General features: G+C 37.2%; 1 protein-coding gene across 4 annotated transcripts in view; it reads right to left on the reverse strand.

The window, feature by feature from the left end:
* stox2b (storkhead box 2b) overlaps positions 1-19,213 on the reverse strand; it is an 85,970-nt gene that overhangs the window by 17,370 nt on the left and 49,387 nt on the right. The window contains exon 1 of one of the 4 annotated variants that reach the window (XM_067382174.1): positions 4,459-4,568. The exons of the other annotated variants lie outside the window; for them this stretch is intronic. The gene's annotated coding sequence lies outside the window, so the exon portion shown is untranslated. Of the gene's footprint in view, positions 1-4,458; positions 4,569-19,213 lie in introns of those variants that run through there. 4 annotated transcript variants of the gene reach the window in all.

Genomic DNA, 19,213 nt, shown 5'->3' on the forward strand with positions numbered 1-19,213 from the left:
AATAGTGAAAGAGTATATTGTGAAATATATTAACCAATAAATGTTGTGTTTTCATGGAATTTTACAAAATAAATAGATACCTTTATTTATTGATTTATTTAATTAATTAATAATTAATTAAATGACTTTAATAATTATTAAATTATTTCAGGATAAACTGGTACATTTAATTGTTGTTTTATTGAATTCATGGTTTATTTAATTATTTCATTTTGAGTAATTTTGTCCTCCATATGCACATCCCCTTATTTCTTGGACATTTTGTTGACACCTTTGTGAAATGACCTTAATTGGTAATACTGTAGATTAAGTTTAACAATAGAAGCATCGGGTATCACAAATTTACACCTAACAACAATTTATAGCATTTACAATCTAGGTTAAAAGCAGTTCAATCACAATACATTAACTTTTATGTTCATTTAATTTATTAGAAATAAACATTAGCTTGAATTAATCTATAAATTGAAGGGTACATAACACACAGTTTCCACCAAGCTTATGTTAAACTTGAGTATCTATATAGTAATATTGCATCCTTCATATATCCGAAAAGCCTTTAGTTTTGTCATATTTATACAAGATAGATACACAGACTCTTTCCGAAAAAAGCAGAGCTCCTGGAGGCATGCCGTGGGCAGAGCTATAGAGTCACGAGTATGCGTAGCTTTTGCATAGTGATCGTCTGCAAGCTGCAACATCATTATAAATAAAAAGGGAACAAAAATTTTTTGAATTGTTTACATTATATGCACTTGTGTGCCAATTGCCAACAAAACTGCCCGCAATCTGCAAATCCAGCATTGAACTGGGACTAGTTTACAAACATTCATCAACGAAATTCTGGGAATAAACAAACATATGCACAACTCCGATGCTGCCCCGGAAAAACAAACTGCATCCACTGTTCCCTTAACACTGGGTTCTTTGGGAAGCTGAAAAAGGTTATCTTCCCTCACACTTCTTTGGTGACATTGTTGAAAAATCACTTGGCTTCCGTAACCCGAACAAAGCACGGTGATGGGTGTATGCTTATCAGGGAGAAGTGCCTGTTTTTTCCACATGGTTGATTGTACTATCAATCATTTAAATAAATCCGCCCCTAAAGAGCACAAAAAACCCAAAACAAACATGCTGGTTAATAAACAAATCTCCTCTAGTCTGAGTGTGCAGCCTTTAGACCAGAAGCTGTAAAGCAGACCAAATTTTGACTATGCAAATGAAACAGAATCAAGGCTATATTAATTATATTTATTAACCGAAATAACTTTTTTAACTAAACAGTGTTTAACTAAGCACTTTTTCTAGGCCTAAACATCCTGATCATGGATATATTTCAGTCACATAATGCTGTTTCCTCAACCTCTCCGGTGTAGGATTCTCTATCTCCCCTGCGAGACATTTTACGCCAGACCACCTCTCCTCACAGACACTGACATCACTGTTTTCCTTCTCCTTCCAGGAAAGAGCTCCAACCGCCCAACTGAGACTGCGGTCCTGTGGCCCAGTCATTCATGACCACAGACATTGTATAGTAAACACACTGCAGTCCAAACATCACTTCACCAGCGGTCAGAGCAATTTCTCAGTTCGTCACTACAGTATGTCTCACATAGAGCTCCTGAACTAGACAACCTTGCATCCACAGGTGAGGAAATGATCTGAAAAGTGAAGGGGACACGTTCTAAAACTTATCAGGGTTGTTCATGAATATTTACATCTAAATATACATTACATCATGCAATGTTCGGTTGGTAGACTCTAAGTTATTTGCTGAAAAGCAAGTAAGATGGAAGTAAGCAATACTTACTTTTAAAAACGAGCAACTATTGGGGAAAAAAAACAAAACAAAAAAAAAACTATTGAGTCACTTCTAAAAATACAATTCCTAGCAAGAAAGTAAAAAAGGCAAGAATTATTCAAATCTCCAAAAAATCATTACGTTTTTCCTCACTACACAAGTGTATTTTGGCATAAACGCTGTTTTCAGATCAAGCTGGGTCTTATTCCAGAAAAATTGGTTACATTACACAGCCATAGTGAAAGAGACAAAGGGGGGGAGCTGCTCTCTGCTTCCTGAGTGAGCTTTGATCTCTCTGATGGTCCATGCGTGTTCTGATGGTGGTGATAGCATTCAACAGCAGGATGCGACCAGCTCTCTGCATTACAATGAGTACTGAAACTCAAACATCTGCAACAAACTGTCATGTACCCCCTTTCCACCAGCACTAACCAGGTGCTAGTTCAGAGCTAGTGCCTGTTCGGAGTTGGTTCAACTGACGAGCCTCCTAAGAACCAGTTTGCCTTTCCACAGGCTAGAGAGCCACCACAGAGCCAGGTCTTGCGTCACTGTATACGTCTCATATTTCACAGCAAAGCTAGTGCCGCAGCGCCAAACATAAATACACCAGGCTCGTTTGAGATGCATCGGATTCTCGCAAAGCGATCGGCGCATGACATCAAAGCTCCGCGAGAACGATCCAAAAGTACAAGGAGTCATATACTCTACAAATGCTCCCGCGGATCCGCAGTACCTGCCGAATCGGTCCGCGCTGCTCCGATGCATCTCGAACAAGCCTTCTATCAACAATCGCAGATGTTTCACTACTGTTGATGCTCATGGCTTTGCGAACCTACATCGGCATCCAAACACAGCTCGCCATAATTTGTATATAGACGGAGATTACGATCGAGCTGCTATTAGCTCGATTAGCTGCAATTTCAAAAATGGCGGTCACAAGTTTCTTGTTGGTCACAGTAACCCCGCCCCCAGCCCCTGACGCAAGCGGTTCTTACTTCTAGCCCAGCAATGTTTTGGTGCTACTTACGAACCACTTTTTCTGGTTCAGAGCTGGTGCTTTGTGTGTCGAAAGACAAAGAACTGATTTGAAACTAGGCTCTGGCTCCGAACCAGCACTCAAACTGCCTTGGTGGAAAAGGGCTAATGGTGTGTTTGGACAGAAAGTCCTGTGGTTATTTAAATAAAATACTGAATAGAAGATCTGGATTTTCATAAAGGTGAAAAAAAGAAAACTACTAACAAATATCAGTTCTTATACCAAGGCTCTTTGGAATACTTATTTCTGACTGGTCAATGCAGTCAGATGCATTTGTATAATTACTGCTAATGTGTATTGTTGTTGTACTAGACAAATTCCTACACAAATATAAAATTTTCCACACACACACACACACTATCAAATAAACAATCAATCAGTAACAATTCAAACGACTAAAGGGAGTAAATGTGGAGTTTGAGAGCATTAAAAGAACCAGTTCATAAGAGTCATTTGCTTGTGAATTGGACCTTACTGGAATAAATGAACACATTATCCCTTATACAGCACATTATTAAAAAAACATGATCAAGGTAACTCATTTCAAATCACTTAAAACAGTAAAGTTGTGGTAAGTCTGTAATGAGCCACTAAAAAAGTAAAAGAAAATGAACAAAATGACACCAAAAAAATAACCTGAAAGCTTCTTACACCAAAAATTAGTTTTACTTTTGTATAAACTGTAGAGAGGGACACAATTCTGAACACTTACAAAAAGTTTTTGGATGTCAACAACAGCATAAATATGGTAATCATTCACTACCATGGTATATATCAAATTACTATAGTACCGCCATATGATATCATCAATGTACCACAGTAATTTACAATCACAAGGGACGCCTTAAAAAAACCCTCAAAACAGAAACATTGCTTTAAACTTCCAGATGCTGGTGGGAAAATATGTCAACTGAACCACAGAAACTTTCACAGATATCTGGGAAACCAGGAAGTGATCTCACATGCAACAAAGAGCTGCATTATCAGAAGCAAAATGGAAAACATGTGATGTTGCTGTCAGCTTTAACCCCCAACAGGCAGGGAGGAAGAGAATGGCAGGCATTTTCAGATCGTCCTGCTCCATTTGTTCACCCCCACCCCCCTCGAAATAGTAGGCCCAGAAAAGGGGGCTCGCCTGATGGCTTCGACACAAGTGCGAAGGGTTGAAAACACAGTCCTTCTTTATCTGATCCAGCCTGCAACAGCTGCATCACTGCCCTGGTGAGATCAGCACGTCACTGACAGGGTTAATAAAACACGAGCGTGCAAAGAATAAAGCATGACGTGACATGGAGAGAAAAGCGGAGGAAAAGAGGATGATAGAGAGACAACCATTCTTGAATTAGCAAACATGAATTTGTTTTGCTCTGGAGGCGTTCGCTATCAGATAATGGAGGAGGAGGTACGCAGAAGACGCGCTCATGCCTGACGCTGCCGTAGTAAACAATCCCCCCACAGCTTGGGCTCTTTGTCCAAACACCTCCCGATCAACCCCACCCCCTCTTTTGTGATTCATTCTGACAACGCGACAGCACACAAGCCTAATTACGGCGTGCAGATGAACGTGCAATAGAAACTCAGCCGTGGCTGTGATGAAAGAGAGAAGAACATCAAGCTCTACCTTGGTTTATTCCGTGCGGCTCCAGCTCCTAAAATCCAAGCAGACTTTGGGATCCTTCCGAGAGCCTTCCACAGACAAATGAGCATTCACTCCAGGGTCTTACCCAGCATGCTCTGGTCCACACAAAGACAGAGGAGGTGTGACCAATCAGATTGGTGGCTGAGCTTGCACTGTTTTTTTTTTTTTTGTTTTTTTTTTGGGGGGGGGAACCCTCCTTACAACACTTGCTTACTCCCAGGAATGCCCACTGACAGTCTAGTGGGCGGCCCTTACAGAAAAGGTTGTTATGGCAACGCATCCCTGTTGTACCTAGTGCCTGTTCTTCCACAAGCCATATTTTCTCTCTTTCCGCTGCTCGGTTTCAAGCCCCACAGATTTTTCCCCACTATGCCACATTCTGCTAATTAATAATTTAAGGAATCAAGCTCAAAACGCGTTCCAATGTGAAAGAAATGCACAACTGCATTGTGGGGAAGGAGGTTCCTGCTTTTTTTTTTGCCATTTATAATCACAGAGCTGCACAAGAGTCGAATGACATCATGCATCACAAATGACCCAAATCCAACGTCACTTCCATCTCAAGGCAAACAATGAGTGTGAATGCTCATGGTAGCTGTTAATATGGTGAGGGGGTGTAAGAGGAGGAACTGGAAGGAGAGAGGGGGAAGGGTTGTCGTGGGAGAGGGGGAGGGGTGATCTCTTTAAGGACACATGGGCAATCACAAAAGGCTCAGGCTTTATTCAGAAACACAGAGGATCTGCTGTCTCATGCAGTCGGCCCCTGAAATTAATTCAGTTTCCCAGGGCTGACTGACAGATCACCTTATAAAAGGAACCATTAATCACACTGTGAATCAATACTGGATGATATAATATAGTAAAGCCCCATTTACTTGGAAACGGAAAATAAATGGCATTTTTACAACTAGACTGATTTGCAATTTAGCTGTGAAAATAAATAAATATAAATAAATAAAATAAAGCATTTTTAGTGATTCCTTCTAAGTGCATCACTGTTATTATTGTATTCAGCAAGGATGTATTAAAAAGTGACCATAAATTTTGTAAAAAACATTTTAAATAAAACTTTTAATAAAAAAATCTTTTAATAATAAAAAAGGCAGTACAACTGTTTTTAACATTGTTAATAATAAAAAAATATTTATTGAGCACCAAATCAGCATATTAGCATGATTTCTGGGGCCGTTCTTTGTATGTGGATTACTCAGTTTTAAAGGTGAAAGTCTGTCCCAGCCATTGCTACTTTCTTACAAGAACACCCTATTGAACCAGGGAAATTAATAACTAAAAATATAAATGTAAATAGGTTATTAAATACATAATAAATATAATGTTGTGTAGTCTACATTAACGGGGTAATTCTCATAATTTGGAGCCTTACACATTACACACGGAAGTATGCAAGTAACTGGGAATAGTGTAACAAACATTTACACATTTTATTTATCTATGAGAACTTAAGTCATTTTGCCTCTTATGTTTCCTTTTTAATTATGAGATGTCATTACATTGCGGTCTTGATGCCAGCCATTCACTAGTATCAGTATATCTGTGCTTTCCAATGAACAAGAACACGCAGTAATATCAGACAACTTAAAGGAACACTCCACTTTTTTTGAAAATAGGCTAATTTTCCAACTCCCCTAGAGTTAAACAGTTGAGTTTTACCGTTTTTGAATCCATTCAGCCGATCTCCGGGTCTGGCGGTACCACTTTTAGCATAGCTTAGCATAGTTCATTGAATCTGATTAGACCGTTAGCATCTCACTCAAAAAATGACCAAAGAGTTTTGATATTTTTCCTATGTAAAACTTGACTCTTCTGTAGTTACATCGTGTACTAAGACCGGCGGAAAATGAAAAGTTGCGATTTTCTAGGCCGATATGGCTAGGAACTATACTCTCATTCTGGCGTAATAATCAAGGAACTTTGCTGCCTTACCATGGGTGCAGCAGGCGCAATGATATTACGCAGCATCTCTCACAAATGTCTCCATGTTGCAAGGCACGCTCCCCGTGCAAGCAGGGAGTCACAGGCGCTGCGTAATATCATTGCGCCTGCTGCACCCATGGTAAAGCAGCAACTACAGAAGAGTCAAGTTTTAAGTGGAAAAATATCAAAACTCTTTGGTCATTTTTGAGCGAGATGCTAACGGTCTAATCAGATTGTGTTGCTTTAATCAAGATATCATAATATATATATAAATATATAACCAGAGATCAATTATCAGGATTAGAAGATCTGGTACCGGTCAAATTATCAAATCATCATGTATTAAGTATTTGAATTTGAATATATAAATTTGAATAAACTGAATATTCTGAATGTACAAAATTGGATGCAACCAAATTTGTGCACACAATTTAGATTTTTATTTCATTTTCATTCGATTCAATGGACTATATGCACGGAGTGATCTTTAGAACTTCCCAAATACTACAAGCCAGCTGGAAAACTTCAGGTGAAATGTCACTTGCTGGTGTGTTGGGCATCAATAGTGTAATACTTAGTTTATAATCAAAATATAGTCACTTAAATAGTCAGTCATAGTATTAATTTAATTACTCAAACATAAGACATAAAAAATAAATAAATAAAGACGTACCTCCTTGGTTAAATTGATTTTAACCATCAGTTTTCACACTTTAGTGTTAAAAAAAAGCATCAAATTAAATATTTAAATAAAATATTTGAATCAAATCTGAGTTTTCACAAGTGTGCCAAAATCACTGAGAGCTTGTGCTACACTGACTGACAGCTGCTGTGATTACAAAGGGAAAGCACTGTGCTCACTTTCTGTGTAATACATTCACAAGAAAAGTTATTGTTTTTCATGAGATTTTATGAATACTTCATACTTCACATTGACAAAATGTATTTTTAAACCTAGTTATTTTATAATGTTTAATATATATTCAAATGCGAATATGAGTAAAAAACGATTACAGGAAATGGCTGATGTATGCGCAAATAAATGCTACTCTGCCGCCATCTGCTGGTTATAGTGGTAATTAATGTCTTTTTTATTTTTATTTAAGTGTTTTCTATCAAGTGATGGATATCCTACATTTTTGAATCATTCCGTTTTACAAATGGGGACAATGTCAGAAGGATGAACAAATAATGTTTGTGGTCATCACATTAAAAATAACATTTGAAGTGCTGGTGCGTATCTAATTACAGACACAGCATTTCTTAAATGGTCCCAATAGCTTTGTCTTTATTGCAATCAGTAAAACTGGTTTATTGGCAAATTAGGTAAATGTGATAACTGCATTAAAATACAACATTAAAAAGCCAACCGATGGTGGTTTTCTGTCGATGTACAGCGAGTAGGCGTAAAATGTAAACTCAGACTGAAACTTGCTTGAAAAGCATTTTTTTGTGTAATTCCATTTGTGGAAGAGAAATGACACACTGCACCTTTAATTACTGATACAAACTAAACAGCTGTTGGTTGTAACACTAGATGGTGTTAATGGAAAGTCTAGGCATGCAAGGTAGTGAAGTTGAAAGCAATTCCTTCTAAAGTGCCACAGATCTGAAAGAATTCCAATTTTTGGCTACTTCAATCTTGCGTCTCGTCTCCAGAATGGATCAAAACATTCAAAAAGCTGTCAGGCGGCATTTTTCAGCAATTCGTGTGGCAGCCTGTTTATGCCCCGTGGATCTGCCTGACTTCAATCCCGCCACAACCTAAATGAATGAGATGTGAAACCTCTTAGAAAACAGAAGCTCAGACTGTTTGGCACGTCTTCCACAAAAAAGACTTGGTTTCATGGCTCAGCTCAAGGGGAGACATCAAAGAAAACTAATTCCAGCTCAAAATATGACTGCCCTCCACATACCCTCTACAGATCACTTCAGCATTACATCTGTGATGCAACTGGAGCTGAAAATGTCGAAATTGGCCCTAAGTTTTAAATGTAATACAGAAATCATGGCGGCCTATTGGCAAGTAAAGGTTTTGATGTGAATGATTACAGCTGTATTGCCAATACCCCACAGTGCAGCGAGAGCTTCCGTTAGCTGCTTTGTCATTCAAATTAAACCCATTCACAGAGCGAGTGCTATGGCAACATTAAACAAACAAACTCCACCAAACAAACACACAGGCTTGATATTAAAGACCCCATTCAAATTGGATTTCAGTCCATGTCTATTAGCTTTGAGGCCAGTGTAGATATCCACATTTAAAAATGTAAAAAATAAAATATTTTGGAAAACACTGCAAAATATTGATGACTCATACTACATTATGCAGACTTTTGTCCATCAATCATATTCTCTCACGTGCTTCACAGAGTGATATCACCATACTGTTCCGTTGCAAGACCCTGAGGACATGACACCTGACACTCCATCCATGATGTGCAAACACTAAGGAAAGGTGTGTATACGATTGTGTGGGAAGCATTTACATGGTCCTCACACCATTAAAACAGATCGGATCATTGCTTACCAAAAAGACACTTTGATATGAAGAAAGGCCCTAAACAAAAGAGAAAACCAATATAGGTTGATACATTTTCATTTTAACTAGTGGAATGTTACGATTATTCATGAGATGATACAACGCATTATAAGGCCGTTTATAAGGCATTATAATGTATATAAGAATATCCTTATGATGCATTATAAATGCAGGCTACATCTGGTGTTACAATGCATTGTACTCTTGTAGAGAAATCAAATTTTCCTTGAGCTTTTGACATATAAGTGGTCATCATACTATAAGAATATCCTGAAAGTTTCAGAACTGAAAACTTCCTTGTTAATCCAATAAAAGCTTTTATTGACACCAGACCCAGCAAAGACAGGTTTTTTTAAAGTGGGGATCTATGACGTCAAAGGGCAGCAAGCACCACCTCTGCAGAAGAAGATCAACGCCTACTTCATCACTGCCTGTTTAGTAGGGGTGTAAGAAAATATCGATACACATGAATATCGCGATATTATATTTTTCTCAAAAACACTGTATCGATATTTATTTATTTATTTACATCCAATATTCGTGGGTTTGTGTTCGGTTGAAACCGTTGTAACGGCTGACTGTTACAAAACCCAACCGCTAGACATCAGCGTTATCTCAGAACATAAACTTACGCGTAGCCGGAGAAGCGCGAGGTGTGTCGCTAATGTTAGCATTAGCAAACCCAGCTCACAAGAGGATAGAATTATTCCGCTCCAACGGCATACAGAGCTGAAGTGTGGACTCATTTTGGCTTCAACTATAAAGAACCCACTAAGGAGATTGACAAGAGTCAGTTGTTTGCAAAAAAGACCACATTATGTAATCCAAAACTCAGGAAACTCATTGAATCTGCCGATGCATCCGCGCTCCTGAGAGAGGCGTTCGATAGAATATGTAATATGTACTGCACAAAAAAAATGACAACGGTGACAGCAGAAAGAAAACTGATCATAGCGATGTTTGCAACAGCTCTGTTCAGCACTTTTAATAGGGCACGTTTAATAGCACTTGCAAGCAGCTTTACAGCATTAAATATAAAACAAACAGACAGACATTCAGTCAGTCATGAAATTACATTCAGTCATGAAATGGACTATGCACTAGTTGTTAAAAAGTTTAGAAATTAAAAACTGCTATACTGTGAACCTTTAAAACATATACAGCTAAAGAATCCTGCAGTCACTTTACTATTTTCCCTTCGATTGCACAAAATAGTGATTGTGATATAAATGCAAATGATACTGTATTAATTAAATAAAATAAAGTTGTTTGTAAGGTTTTAAGCATATGGTGGTGTTCTTTATGACTTTTTCTAAAATTACATCCTTTTGCTAAAAAAAAAAAAAAAAAATATTGCAATATATCACCTTTCTTACATTATCGCAATATATCACAATATATCGTACCGCAACCCCTGTATCATGATACGTATCGTATCACCAGATTCTTGGCAATACACAGCCCTACTATTTAGCCATGCCCACCAATTCATGCATGATATGCAATACAATATGTAGCCTATAGGCCTACCAGATTGAACTACCAAGCAAAAAACATGCCGTTGAGGATTACAAAATATTGTGCAGTGCCTGGACTCGACAGTAATGCAACATGTAAGTAACTGTGTTAATTACAATGCCTGATCTGATATGTAATGATTCATGTACAGTCAAATGTTCTTTGTCTGAGTGTCAGTAAATCAAACCTGTGACTAAACATCAACTTGTGTTGTTTCTCTTAGTAGGATGAAAATAATCTGTTATTTAACAGTGATTAAATTATACAGTGATTGAAGAAAGCTCCCTTTGCAATCATAGGAGCAGCGCGCACTGAAGTTTTCAAACAGCACAAGTTTATCAATGACACGTTTATCAGTGACTCCTGTTTTATTCAACGAATCTCTTAGTCACATCACGTTTGCACTGTTTGTTACGATGAAAGCATTTGTTAGTGTACAGAAATTTAGTTGCAATGACGAGGTCACTGCTGCATATGTGATCGGCTACAGTGGTTATCACTGTAACCTTTCATGCCACGATCTAAATATAATGCCATAGATCTAAATGTAATGCAACACTTTTCACGATTAGTTAACCTTGAGAGCTGTAATAGTAAAAACACGCTAAAAGAGAGAGTAATACTTAGCTATTTCAAATGGAAAGACGTTAGCCAATCACAGCAGTTGACGTTTACACTGAAGTTTCACAGCAGACACGCTCCTTAAAACAGCGCGTTCAAACCAGAGGGCTAACATCAGGGTAGGAAAAATGCCTTTTATTTATAAATTATGACAATTTTTGATGTAAAAAGCATACTAACATTATGGGCCCTATAATACACCCGGCGCAATGCGACGCAAGGCGCAGCGCAAGTGTGTTTGCTAGTTTGCATCCGGCGCCATTCACGTTTTCCCGTTCAGCGCCACGTCCTTAAATTAGTAAATGCATTTGCGCCAGTTAGTGCGCCCATGGGCGTGCTGGTCTAAAAAAGAGGTGTGTTCAGGCGCATTGCCGGCGCATTGCTATTTTAAGGAGCTGAAAATAGACTGCGCCATAGACCAACTCAAACCTGGTCTAAAGTCTAAAGTCAGTGGCGCAATATTTTTTTGTTAGAGCGCGTTGGTAGAAACTGCGCCTCTGGGCGCGTCCACAGTGCGCGTTGACTTTGCTTATTACACACAGGGATACGCATCACACAAATATGCCAAATATTAAAAACAAAAGGATTACAGTGTAAAAGAATATTATTGTGTAGGCTACATAAATATAAAAATGTAATGATGAATAGTCATTGTGTGTATTAGAATTAGGATACCTATTTTCAATTCAGCCTATTACTACTTATAATGATGAACGAAACTGGCTAATTAATTGAACAATCTTGCCAATACACACACATATTAACTGACTGATCACGCGGAGCTATTTGAAAGCCTGCATCCAACGCAGACGACTGAAAGATTGACTGGCCACTTAACAGGTAATTTCAGCAAAACATCACTCGTTGAACTCCTCAGTTGAATCGGTGTGTTTAATAAGTCAGTGTATTTTATAATGTTATATGTTATATAATATATAATTATATAATATATATAATGTTATATACTGCTTGTCCCGTAGATGATCTGCTCGCGCGTTTTAACTTCGCGCACGAGCAGATCAGTTTCTTCGCTTGAAAAGCGTTCAGCTTTTCCGCCAACAAATTCCGGCATGTAAATAGCAATCCGCCATGGCGCGAGTGCATCTCGCTCTTAAAGGGAATGGGAGATGACACTCTGATTGGTTTATTGAACGTTACGCCCATTACTCATTAAGAGAATAGGGACAACCCATTTCAAAAATGCGCCCCAGCGCACGGACCGTTTTTCCGTCGTTAAAATAGCAAAAGTGGATTTGGACACGCCCTGAGTGCACCTGCGCCATGCTCTTCACACTTTGCGTTTAGATCGTTAAAATAGGGCCCCTATAAGTGCATCCCAGGAAACATTATAAAACAATAAAACAACGCATTTCATGACCCCTTTAATAGTTACAACCACAAATAGGTAAGTATTATAATGTATTGTAATGTTATGACTATTTATCAGATGATACAACATATCATAAGGTTGTTTGTAAGGCATTATGCATGTATTATAATGCATTAATACATATAGAAAGTGTTACCGCATTTTTTAATATTTACATGGGGTTTGCCGTTTTACATTTCCTGTTTTAGTTGAGTGGGCATGGCCTTAAAGAAACTGTGAACTGTAGCAGAGCGCTCATTTGAGCTATTTATGGAAAATTTCATGCAAATGTATGTGTTGGTTTTATATGTCCGTCCTATTTATTGTATTTATTGACTGGTTTTAACAAGAGAGAATTTTTCAAAAAAATGGTATGCTCCAATTAGTATGGGAAAATGTGTTTATTTAAAAGAAGCCGTCACTGGTGGAAGGGAGGATTGGAGGACAAACGATGGTTTGAGTGAATTTGAACAAGGTTATTGAAGCGCTGTTTGAGCATGAATGAATTAGAAAATCATTTTGCAATTTATTTAGCAATTAAGGCCATTTCACGACTTCAATCATCATACAGTACCCAACCAGTTTTTTCTTTACATGGGTTATAAAAACGTCAGGGAGGAAAATATGGAAATCCTTATAAATATGGAAAAAATCATATCCCCGGTAGTGCTTGCAGCTTATGCAAAAGTCTCTTGATTCTAAACTGATTCTGTCAAAAGGTTAACTCAATAAAGTAAACATTGTGAATTATACTCAAGACATACTAGTATAATTTGACCCTGAAGTGTAATGCGTAGCGCAGATAATCAGATTCAGCACATTCACGCCAGACAGAACTGAGGATTTGACTCCTGTTGCTCTACACGGAGTTCTGGATTATAAAACGCACTAATCTCTGTGCTAGTGCTCCGTATATCTGATGACGATTTGGGTCTTTGGTTTGTAGGTCTTTGATTTCTAAAACTACAAGAATGAAAGCAAGTAAATTTGCACATACGGTATTGCACATTTCATTGAAAGCAAGTAAATTTGCACATACGGTATTTCACATTTCATTTAATGCAAACACGTAACATATTTAGAGATTCATACAAGTTGCATGCTTAATACTATATGCAGGGTGTTAAGCTGCATGCTCAGCAGTCATAAATGACGCGCACACACACACACACACACAGCTGCTGCAGGATTCCATCCATCATTTAACAAATGTTCTCCGGTGTGTTGGAGGGATAAAAATATATACTGAAAGGCACAGGGCAAATCATGTACATGCAACATACACGCCACATAAACCAGGTCAGAACACCAGCAGTTGTAACAGTGTAATTTCCTCCAGATTTAAATATAATTTAAATATTCATACAACAATTCTGATAACGACAACATGAAAGAAACTTTTTAAGGAATATTTCACCCAAATATGGAAATTATTTACTCACCCTGTCATTTCAAACTGTATGAATTTCTTTTATAAACTAAAGTATAACTCTATTGTTGACTTTTTTTTTCCTCTGAAGAATATGCTGGGATGGGGCTGTCAAGCTCCAAAATACAAAAAAAAAAAAAAAAAAATACAAATACAAAAAAAAAAAAGTATTATCAACTGGTTCACGTACCATTTATGTAAAGTCTTGTATGATAGTTTGAAGAACAGACCTAAATAAGTCATTATTCACTGAAAACCTTGACATGAAACAGCGATGTTTGAACAAATTGGCCTTTGAATGGGATCTTTTCAATGAATTAGTTGATCTAGTTCACAAAACCAGTCTGATGGATTCATTCATAACTCGTTTTCAGACAATGTTCATTGTTAATTTCAGAGTAAGCAAATACATTATTGCTTACAGATTTTTTTCCCATAAAGTTTCTTTTTATATCTATTGACTCAAAATAAATAAATAAAATAAACCTCATGAACTAAATATATGTGCTGAGGACAAATTTGTCTCCCCTGCCTGGATGCTTATGAAAGATTCATTTAGATATTCAAAAACAGACATTAAAAAGTGAGTGTGTGTTGGTGTAAATGTGCGAGTATGTGTGTGTTTCTCCACAGGGGGCATTCTTGCATCAGGCAGCCTTGGGGCTGCGGCGGGTTAACGGGTTCATTCTGTATCCCAGCATGCAGTGCAGCATCCTTTATGCCGCAGTGTATGTGTGGGAGCCGACATGTCAGAAAGAGATGATGTGCATATAGGTGTACGTACGTGTGCGAGGGTGCGTATGCGCTTATGCCGATGCAGTCAAAAACATTACTGGAATCTTTTCGCTGATGAGGAACAGGCAAATGATTCACTGAAATCCATTAGCAATCGCATCACATCAGTGGCCAGGAAAATCACAAAAATACGCGGTTAACAGTTAATATCTGATAAAGACAATAGTGACAGAATTGCCAATAATGATTACTCAGGCATCGCTCATGACCTAAGGCAGCAATCGATGTCATGGCACATTAGTCATGGGTCACAACAGTCAACTAATCAACTGTGTGTCCAAAAATTGACAAGTCAATTAGTGAGCTCAACTAGTTTATTTAGATGTCTTTCTATATCCATCCATAAAATAAATGCAACCTTTGTGAGCATAAGAGGCTTACAGATCTTACAGATCCTCAACTTTTTAATAGTAGTATATTATTCTTAGCAATCGGTAGATCAACTTGATGGCCTCCAACAATTTAATGTCTGTCAGTATGAATGCCTTTAACAGAATAACTGCTAAAAGATTTTCCCAAAATGCAGATTTCGTTTGCCTACTGTAGCAACAAATCCTAATGATCTGAGAGCTCAGATCAAACCACTCACTGTCTGCTGACGACGCAAAAACATCACTAAAAACATCTGGAATAAAAGAATCTCAGTGTAAAAGTAAGACAGGCTTCAGTAAATAAATCTTCATTTAAATTAATCTGTCATATGAATTATGACCTAATTACACAACACATAAACAACAAAACTTGTTTATCAGGACCAAATGTGATTCAAGATCTGAAATACTGTGGTAGGGCATCCAGTAAATATCAGGGAAATGCTGTTTAATATTTACAGTTTAGCAAGCTAAAACACAGCATACTAAAACCGTCTCAGAGAAGCTGCATCTCTGAATTCATTCCCCACCTCCAATTTAGTATTAAAGAAAGATAAACCAGTCAACTATCCTGACCCACACACGATTAACTGTAAAAACTGATTTAACTCAAGACATCGCCTCACCGGGACATGTATAGAACTGAAACGTTCTTTTAGTCCCATGGCAGGAAGACTGAATGGCAATAAATGTGACATACTCCTAAGTGTCTGCTGTCCTTTACAGTGCATTAAGTTGAGAAAACCACAAAGAGTTTTGGATATGTTTGAAGTTTAATGCTCTTTCATTGGAAATGCTGGATGACACTGCACAGCCCTTCTTAAAAGGAGGTGATGACAACCTTGTCTGTGTTAAAACGGCTCTCTATCCCTGTATTCTTGTTGCACAATCTGCAATTTACTGCCTGAACTGAGTTTCAAAAGTAGGCTTGATGAATTAGAAGATTAAAAGAATGGCCGAGACATAAAAAAAAAGGCAAAACAAAGTGAACAAACAAATTAAAGTACATTAGTAGGCTGAAGTCATCTTTGAAAACTTCAAAGTTTACAGCTTCAGTCACTTCTGCAATAACTGGAAGAGCAAAAATGAGATTAAAGAAAAAACTAAGATTTTAAGTTAGCTGGAGAACTGACATCTTACAGTTTACTGAGACTGTGTCATAGGAAAGAACAGAGAAAATATGTGAAAGACCAATACAGAGATAGCTAAGAAAAGTGACTGTACAGATCCAGGAAAGGGCTAAGGCTTTTAACACAGTTGATTACCGTTAAATGGTCATGAAACCCTAAACCAAATTTTCACAGATTTGAACAGAGTTATGTGTGTTGAGCATTATATAAGAAAATGTTACCATCCATTAGTATTGATTGAAGGAGAAAACTACTTAATTTTTTAGCACTATTTTCAAGTTCCGGGCTTAAATTCGTCTTCGTGTCAAAGTCACAGTATGTGACATTTTCTTATACTATAGGAAATTGATAACCCATTAGTGTCTCATAATTATTCATGGTGTCTCATCCTTATATGAAAAGACGCCTCGCTTAATTATTCACGACAGCACGCATTGATTTCCTACGACAGGAGCTTCAAACAGCGAGATTGCGTACAGTGAGTGAGAGATGCATCAATGGATCAAAAATTAGTGTTTATTTTTGCTTTATAAGAGTTTTTGCATCGCATAAATTCTCTTCAATAGATCCTGAGTCTGACACAAAAACGATTCATCCACACTGTGAGTGTAACCGGTCTTTACGGCATTTTAACCGATCAGACGGCTTATAAAAACGTCACAAAATAAGCCTCAAAAGTTATTAAAGATGCAACAGCGTGTTCATATATATTTTTGATTCAGAACAAATGCTGTGTATTTATTTGTGCATTACATTTTAGCTGCACAAGATATGCATGTATTTATGTAATCTGGTGCTCTTACAAAACCAATGTGTATATTGTGTTCTGTGCATGTAATGGTAATTTGGATTTGTGGGAAGCTTTGATGCTTTTAATGAGAGTGAAATAAAACTGTTTGAATCAGAAGCCGTTGCTGTTTCGTCAGTCACCCCGCTTCCCTCTCCTTTGCGAAGGGTCAATTAGTCTGTTTTACCATATACTAAGTGTAAGGGTTGTGCGATATTGACAAAAAATATCTCGATATTTTCTGGGATTTTGTCGATAACGTTGATAGTTTGCTGAGTGTGTTTTTGTGGTGGTATCTTGGCAGGTTTAGGACTGCCGTTGACAGCTGACACCTAAAGTTTTTGTTATTCTTCATATTTTGTGTGGTGGTTAGTTCGCAGCAGTGACAGAAATTAAAATTTCAAATAAGTTGGACCCACTTTATATTAAGTGGCCTTAACTACTGTGTACTTACATTTAAATTAATCATTTGATACAATGCACTTATTGTGTACATACATGTTTTTACATTGTACTTATATTTTAAAAACACCTGCATGTAATTACATCTGTAATTAATTTCTGTAATTACATTTATAATTACACTGTTGACCCATCCCTTACACCTTACCCCTACCCTTAAACCTACCCATACCACCAAAGCTTTCCCTAACCTTACCCGTATCCCACCTCAATAGCAGCAAAAGTGTTTTGCAATTCAATATGAACCCAATAAGTACATTGTACTTAGTTGTTGATGTAAGTACATAGTAGTTAAGGCTACTTAATATAAAGTGGGACCAATAAGTTTAAAATTGATTTTTACCTTTTATCTGTATTTTTACCTTTATAGGGGGAATTTTTTTCTTACCTGATTAAATATAGCTTATGCATCATTTATTATGTCAAATTATTACAGTTAAATCAATAAATTATATTAAGAATAATAAGGCTGTTACAATCAAATAAAAACAGTATTAACAAAATCCATCTTTGCAATTCAGAGGAAACACAGAAACTGCATCTGAAGTGGCATTTAGATATATTTACAAACTCATTAATACAGCTCAGAGGTGGCAAATGCATTTTACCTGCAGATACAAATTGCATAATGTTTTGAGGTTTTAAAAATAAACAATTGATGACATATAAAATGATTTTAAAATTGAAAAGATACTTTAAATACTAAACTAAAACCACCAGTAAGTGGTGGCAAGTCACTGTTAATGAGTGAATCATTGAGTCATTAACTCAACCGATTTGTTCAAAACACCACTGTGCATTGCTCAGAGACGCAAAACTGTTCTTCCGTGGCTTTGTTTGTACTTTGTTTCATCAGCGAAATAGTTTTATACGCAATATTGTATCTAAAATGTTAGTCACTTAATTTTTTGTTTTGTTCTGTTGTATAAAATGAATATCACACTTGCAATCGTGCTGATATTTATATATAATTGCTTTAAAGGATTAGTTCCCTTTTAAATGACAATTAGCCCAAGCTTTACTCACCCTCAAGCCATCCTAGGTGTATATGACTTTCTTCTTTCTGATGATCACAAACAGAGAAATATTAATAAATATCCTTTATTAACCCCCCGGAGCCGTGTTTATGAAGGATGGATGTGGATGGAGGCATTTTCTTCAGCTCATACTCGTTGATCACGCTCACTGCCGTTATAAAGTTCGGATGCATCAGGATATTTATTAATATTTCTCTGATTGTGTCCATCAGAAAGAAGAAAGTCATATACACCTAGAATGGCTTGAGGGTGAGTAAAGCTTGAGGTAATTTTCATTTACTCAGACAAATACTCAGATATGCAGTTTGAAAATCCTATTTAACACTTCATTGAACTTCATATGCTTAATCTGAAGTGCCATCACAAGACATATGAAGGCGCTCGCATTGGTTTTGGGATAGAAAGACGGCAAAGAGAGGCTGTTGAGAACTTTGCGACATCTTCAGAATTCAAATAAATCATGGACAATGAAAACATGGTGTGCAACTGTGTGTGATCGAGTGTGTTTTTGTGCACTTGTGTGGTGGGTACATGGCAATTCTGAGTGGCTTGCCAATACTTCAGAGTTCCCATCCAATCAAATGGCTAGAGAAGCATTCCTTTTCATGGCATCCAAAGCTTCTCTCTAAGGGTCTGGAGGGAAATGCATAGAGCACCAGAAAACAAACACAAAGCATTCAAAAAAAAAAAAAAAAAAAAGGCAATCAAGCCCAAATAGTCTCCAACAATCAAAACAGCTTG

This window comes from Chanodichthys erythropterus, chromosome 1 (assembly GCF_024489055.1).
Source record: "Chanodichthys erythropterus isolate Z2021 chromosome 1, ASM2448905v1, whole genome shotgun sequence".
Classification (NCBI taxonomy): domain Eukaryota; kingdom Metazoa; phylum Chordata; class Actinopteri; order Cypriniformes; family Xenocyprididae; genus Chanodichthys; species Chanodichthys erythropterus.